Source organism: Sinocyclocheilus anshuiensis, unplaced genomic scaffold, assembly GCF_001515605.1.
Source record: "Sinocyclocheilus anshuiensis isolate Anshui unplaced genomic scaffold, SAMN03320099.WGS_v1.1 scaffold3274, whole genome shotgun sequence".
Lineage (NCBI taxonomy): Eukaryota > Metazoa > Chordata > Actinopteri > Cypriniformes > Cyprinidae > Sinocyclocheilus > Sinocyclocheilus anshuiensis.
The window spans coordinates 744,684-751,565 of NW_015537940.1; the positions used below are offsets into that span (position 1 = coordinate 744,684).

Consider the following 6,882-nt stretch of genomic DNA (forward strand, 5'->3'; position numbering starts at 1 on the left):
CCTTCACAGAAACACACATTTACACTGCGCTTTGGCTGGATCACACTTGTCTCTCACCAGCTCAGCTTTACTGAACACACTTGGAGGCATTGCTATGGCAACTGGTTGCTATGGGTGATGTGACACCACTACATGTGAGGGAAAGAGGGAGTTGGACCACAGAGGAGAGGAATGGAAGCGGAGAGCTGCCGATTTTATTTTGATTGCTGAACAAATCGACGAGCTGGGTTGAAAAAGTTGTGATAACCATCTGTCTCTGTGCGGACAGCCGTGATGGCAGCTGTCTCTCTCCCTGCTTATTTTCGGTCTACATCACCCTCCCAATGATGAATCCTCTTCAGTAACAACAGGTGAGAAACTAATGCTTTCATCACATTCACAGCCCTGTGTATGTTCACAGACATCACCGGTTCAACTGTCAGAGCGGTGACAATGCATTTTAGACGATTTTAGGAGGGCTCAGTTGGATATTTACACGGAAATTCGATAAATAAAACCACAAATGGAGATGTGTTAGTGTCGTGCTCCTTGTTTCTGTAATCCAAACCCCAGGTACCCAATACTCGTGTGGTTGGATTTTGAGCAACACATTGGCATCTCATGCGTGCGACTTCATGTTGTTCAAGAGAAATCTTCGCATTTGTGGAAATTGAGCCAGGCTTTACAGGGAGTGCCAGGGCTGATCGTGAGCACTGGCATCAAAGAACTGAACCATTAAAGGGTCAGCAACTACCACAGAAACTGGTGCTTTGAGAGAAAGAAACCGGGGGCATTGGAAATGGTCGGAAATGGATTTGTTCACCTTAAGATGAGAGAGATAATTCACTCAAGGCTACTCACTGTCCTCAGCTAGATGAATCATTTCACTGATGTGCATCAGTAATGTGAGCTGGATTTAATGTAAAACATGTACACAGTAATCTTATTTAACATTGTGGTATATGCCTTTAAACGTGAGGCCTGCGCCACACTGGCTGTGAAGTTGCTGTGGTGAATCCTCAAAAATGTTGTTTAGTGTTCAAATTGAACACATGTGACAGATTTTGCTTGGGAACTAATGTGATATTGATGATATTTCGGGTTAAAATGTATTTTCTACATTTCTGTGTGTTTCCAGAATGGCTCTAAACAAAAACCTGTTGATCGTGAAAATGGCCGCGTGCCCCTGACCCGTGCCGACAAACTGGAGAGAATGGCCGAGCATCTCCATGGCAGCACGCTGTCTGCGTCTGGGGCCCCCCACCCCATCCCTTTCCTCACACTGGAACAGAAGGCTGCCTTCGTCTTTGTCCTCCTCCTCTTCATCTTTCTGGGGCTGCTGATCGTGCGCTGCTTCCGAATCCTTTTGGATCCATACAGCAGCATGCCGAGTTCCACATGGACAGACTACATGGAAAAAGACACGTTCGACTACCGCATTGCCTGAGCTGCTAGCCAGATTTCAGGCTAGGAGACATGTGATGATTACCTCACACGCGCGCGCACACACACACAAACGCCGACACACAACCACCACACCTCCTCCACCTCAGAGCCAGCTGTATCCCTCAAGTGTTGTTGTTCTGTGATGGTGGTTTTGTGTACTTGTGGGTCTGGTTTTTCCATTTGAAATCTGCACTTAAACACACTTTCTTGTCTCACGTGTTCTGACAGGGTTTTTCAACTAATAGCTTCCACCACTGATGTCACGTTCAGCATGGCTGACAAGTCTTAGCGATGAATCTTTTATGTTCGAAACCAGTCAAATAGCTTTATTACGGACGAACAATACGGTTAATTATTTTCTATGTCCAAGGAAACGACAAATTCACAATTCCGAAATTGGAAAAAAAAAAATTAGGTTAATCCATTTTTTCAATGACTCATTCCACACTTTCCACACAAAGCACAGTACATTGGTTCCAGAATAATTACATCTTCTGAGCTCTTCAATTTGGGACTCTTGAGCTTTGCGCCTTATAAATCAGTGTGTTTACAGAACAGCCAGAGAAACTGTCCCTGCTGTTATTCAGCTAAATGTCAATCAATGTACTGACCTACCAGCCTCTGTGGGCAAACTGAACGTTTGATTTGCCAGGTCCTTTCCCCGCCTATCTCTACAGTGTTCTTAATAGGATGCGTCTGATTTCCTCTCTGTTGTTCTTCAGTATTTGCCGATGTTGAAATGGACTGTTCTATCAAACGTTTGCCGTTCTGCCTGGGCTATCAGCACAGTGCTTTTTTTCTTCTCAAAATTTGGTTCACCTGTGATTTGCTTGACTTACATGTTCAATAGAAATGAAGCTGAAATAAACAGGTCCGATATGTGTCTTGCGTGCATAGGAGGTCAATATTGCCATTTGGGTGGAACTTAGCTATTGCTTTCAAGTCAGTGATACGGCAGTGTTATTTCTCTAAAACACTGATCTGCTGTTCTCACAATGCACATTGTGTCTTAGCTGAGTGGCGTGTCCGGTATATTTGAGCCTTTAAAATGCAGAGAGATGCTGGTGACTTTATTCAAAGAGAAAATGTCCCATGTAATTTACAAGTGGCTTTTGCATTTTAATGTGCTTTTATATTTGTTTACAAATAATAAAAAAAAGAAAGATGCGTTTACATCTCACCCTAGTGTCTTAATACATAAAGCAACATTTAAATAAAACAATTTAAATAAAAACGTGCATGACCGGTTGTGCGCCATTTGACATTTTTGTTGATACTTTTACATTTCAATTCAGCTCCTTTTAGCAAACTAGGTGCAAAATTGAATTCAAATTTAGGGAAGTTAGGGAGGAGCGAGCCCATCTATTCTTTCAATCAACAGCCAGAGTATATAAGCAGCTGCTTACTTCTCTCCAGTCTCAGCTGTTCCAGCATCCCTCCACCTCCCCAATCTCCACCTTCATCTTAGGTACCTTGCCCTTTGCAATCATATCCTACATTAAGTCTCTGTGGGGGTATATCAGAGCTCAAGTTGAAGCTGCTAAATCGAGCCCCTCATCAGTGACAGAAAGCCAAATAAGTTAAATATAATTTCCTAAAGATTATATGGGCAAACGAACTTGTTAACTTTGACTAATATTTCAACTAGAATAGCAAAACCTCTTACATAGTTGTATTAGTAGTTTTAAAAATCAAAATTGAAAGACTTTACAAATATATAGATTTGAAATGCCACCTATAGAAATTGGTATTCAGTTTATATATTGCTTCATATTTTATAATTACCTTTTGTGGACCAGGATGGATTTTCCAGAAGGTGTTTCCCATGTTGGATTTCTGAGCTAAAATTCTGTCATTCCAATTCAACTTCAAATTCCAATTCAAATCACACTCATTAATTCAGTGTGAATTGAAATTCTACAGTTTAGAATTTTGCACAACCCTGGTACATAAGAAAGGTTTTTGCCAATTATTGATTGATGTAATTCTACATTTTTTCATGAAATCTAGTTACACAATTCCACAAACTACAAATATAACATCAAGATCCAATTCAAAGTCCTGATCAGATGGCAGGGGACACTCATCCCTTCACTCTGACTCGTTTTGGTCAAAAAACATCTCCTGCTGAGAAAGACATCAGATCTACCCTCCAGTACAGCATGCAAACAGCCTTAACCCCTTCATTAGCATTATGCTAACAGCAGGCACACATGCTGGCAGCAGCTTTCACAGGAGGGAGTGTGCAGCAAGAAAACATCTCAAAGTCATCTGTCTTCATGTTCTCATGCCACCGTGTACAGATGTGCTTTCACTAAACCTCAAGAAAGCAGTGACGGTTCCATTTTACAGCGCCACATCCCACAGGGGCTCTTTGAACTCAGAACGACATACTGTAGTGCAAAATGAATCAGGCCTATTGTAGAGGGAAAGGTAACGAGACATTTAATGTAGAGAAGGGGGAGCACTACTTCATCAAACTATATGTTGTGCTATTTACGTTCACAACTTTCATTGACACTACATACTCATTGCCAGGTTATAACGGTGCAGAACTAAATCAATCTTGTGCTATATTGTTCAGCCTCATTTGTTTTTGAAATATCATAACTTATATTTACATTTATGTTCTCGGCAGATGCCAAAAGATTACCAATGTACCAATTTTCCTCAACTTGTAGATGACAACAAACACACTACTGCGACAAAGCTGTGACGTGCCAATATGAACACGAAGGATAACCTGTCAAAATTTATTTTCAAAGAAATCATGTCTAGAAATGTAAATCTCCATTACCTTCCATCTTTGATTCTCTAGATGGACTTTTTACTGGAAATCAATATAGCTTTACAAGAACACTTTATAAAACTATCTTCCGAAAACACTGGCTTAAACCAGTTTAAGGTTTTAGGCTGGGTAGGCTGGTCTGTTTTCATGGTTTTTGAAGGGGTTTGGGTGCACTTTTCAGCTAGTCGACCAGCTAAACCAGCTTAAACCTGCTAAGACCAGCAAACCACCCTAAGATCATTTCATCACAGGTGAGCAAAATATTTTCAGTAATTGTGTTGAACTTTCCTCAAGAGTTTAACCATCATACGGATTAACCATATGAGCAATTAAGCAATTGCCCAGGGGGACCACGTATGGGGGGAACCACACAAACATCTTCTGGTAAGACAAATGTCTTTTTAGCCATGGTCTGATATCAGTGAACATGCAAACTATCAATTTAGAATGTTTAGTAAATATGGTTAGTTTCATGGTTAGATATATTGTGTTAACATTTACATCTTATCTCGAAATAAATGGTTATTATAGCTTTAACAGTTCATATATTTGTTATATTTTGCAGCATGCACATTCAGATCTTAGAACAGATATACAAGTTATACAATTTATCAGAGTACACAGTAAAAAATTAGAACTTGAATTTGTAAAATGTTTTCCTACTTGACGTGGACACTCTAGATGTCAGTCTCCAGGGGCACCAAAGAGTGCCCATGCTGTCGACCGGAGTGAAAATTCAGCTTTGCCGTCACAGAAATTAATTACATTTTAAAATCTGTTATATTATAAAAAGGTTTTTTTTTTTTCAATTATTTTCAACTGTAATTATATTTCATTCATAATTCTACTGATTAACTTTTTTACAATTTAAATCAATTTGAATAAACTTTCAAATGCATTAATCAATCTTACAGACCACAAACTTTTGAAGTGTAGTGAATTTTTGTTACCATTTACTTATATTTTCACCTGTTTTCTGCATAAAGACTGATAACACAAAATCTTTTTAATAAGATCTTACAATAATATTTAGTTTGCTCTCAGCTAGCAAGATATATTTAAAATACAAAGTCAACATGAAATCTAAATCTATTGCTGGTCTTGTGCCCAATTTATTGGAAAATATTTGTGTTCTTCTTTTCTCAAAATCAGGACTAAGAAACAGTTCAGGCAATAAAAATAACAGTTTTCATTTATTTAATTATTAGTAATGTGGTACAGCTGGTCAACTGCAATTTTCTGACCCAAAGACCCATGAAGACTGAGAGGAGTGTGTCCCTAAATACAAGTGGATGTCCACTGCTCAACTGTCTTTGTTCTATAGTTGCCCCAGAGCAGAACACAAAATACACAGCTATCAGTACTTCCTTTTTATTTGAAAATGTTGACATCCTAAAGAGTATCACTCAACTTTTTGATTCTGTAGAGAGCAACTTTATCTTGCTCCAGACATTAAAGCTTTGATTGTTCACTGAGTCTTAGACTTATTTTCCATACATTGTGGTTCTATTAAAACATTCTGACAGTACAACGTATATCTGTGCTTCAGGATTATATTTTTTAGACTGAGCTCAAAAATTTAGAGAGTGAAGATGCTAAACTTAATTTTTCTTGATTTGAAAATACATTTTTAAAATGTTATAACAATACTTTTACACAAGAAATAACCCACTGTAAAACAATGTTGTAATAGAAGAACTGTGTAAAGTGTACAGTACAGTATGTCTTTCAATAAGCCATAATTCTGAAGGTTCTTGAGAAGAGCAGCACTAATTTTATTTGTATGAAAACCAGGAGCCAAGAGCATAATATCCCACATATAAACACTGCCATTAAAATTAATCATTCTTACAGACACTCACAACCAATCAGCCTTCAACCATTATGACAACATGGAATTTAGAATTCCTGGCCGCACAGATTCACACAGAGTCAGTTAAGAAGTGCAAGGACACAAGGACTTCAGGTAACTGTGTCTACAACAGACACGAGCACCACTACAAAAGACAGTGGTTATAAACAGTGATTCTGTCTATAATGATTGTGGCATGATGCAAGTAACAAATCTCCAACAGTAAACTGATGCCTTGGTTTATTTAAAACATACTGACACAAAGGACAAATGATTTACAACATTCCCTTTGTGTTACAGTGCTACAGCCTCCAGATGTAGCATCCAGTGCTACAGCCTCCAGATGTTGCAGCTCGATGTGACGCAAGCAACAACAGTCGTGTAAGTGGAAAATGTGAAATCCCTTCTTCACAATATCCAGTCAAGATTTCTGCAGGCATGTCATTATCTTCATAAAGAAGAGACCACAACAGCTGACAGAAGAGTCACCAACAAGTAAGATTTTAAATTAATCTTAAATCAAGAATTTTTTCTTGATTTTTTCTCGAATTTTAAATCAAGCCATGGCATTATCTCCAGAAAAAAAAGAGATCACAAGAGATGACAGAAGACTCGCCAACCAGTAAGATTTTAAATGAAAGCAAAACAACAACAACGACAAAACACTTGAGTTAGTTAAAGCTAAGATATAGTTATAAGCAGGTCCGTCGCTAGGAATTCTGGGCCATTTACTGGGCCGCGATCGCAAAATCACGTTAATTGGTGGGGTGGGGTTGGGGTGGGGGGGATCGGGCCCCCCCCCCCCCGCCCAGGGGCC

General features: G+C 39.0%; 1 long non-coding RNA gene across 1 annotated transcript in view; it reads left to right on the plus strand.

The window, feature by feature from the left end:
- Positions 1-1,544: 1,544 nt before the first annotated feature.
- The window catches only part of LOC107663425 (uncharacterized), a 12,371-nt gene continuing 7,033 nt past the window's right edge, over positions 1,545-6,882 (plus strand). The window contains exons 1-2 of the long non-coding RNA XR_001631327.1: positions 1,545-1,556; positions 4,660-4,667. This is a non-coding gene — a long non-coding RNA (uncharacterized LOC107663425). The remainder of the gene's footprint in view (positions 1,557-4,659; positions 4,668-6,882) is intronic.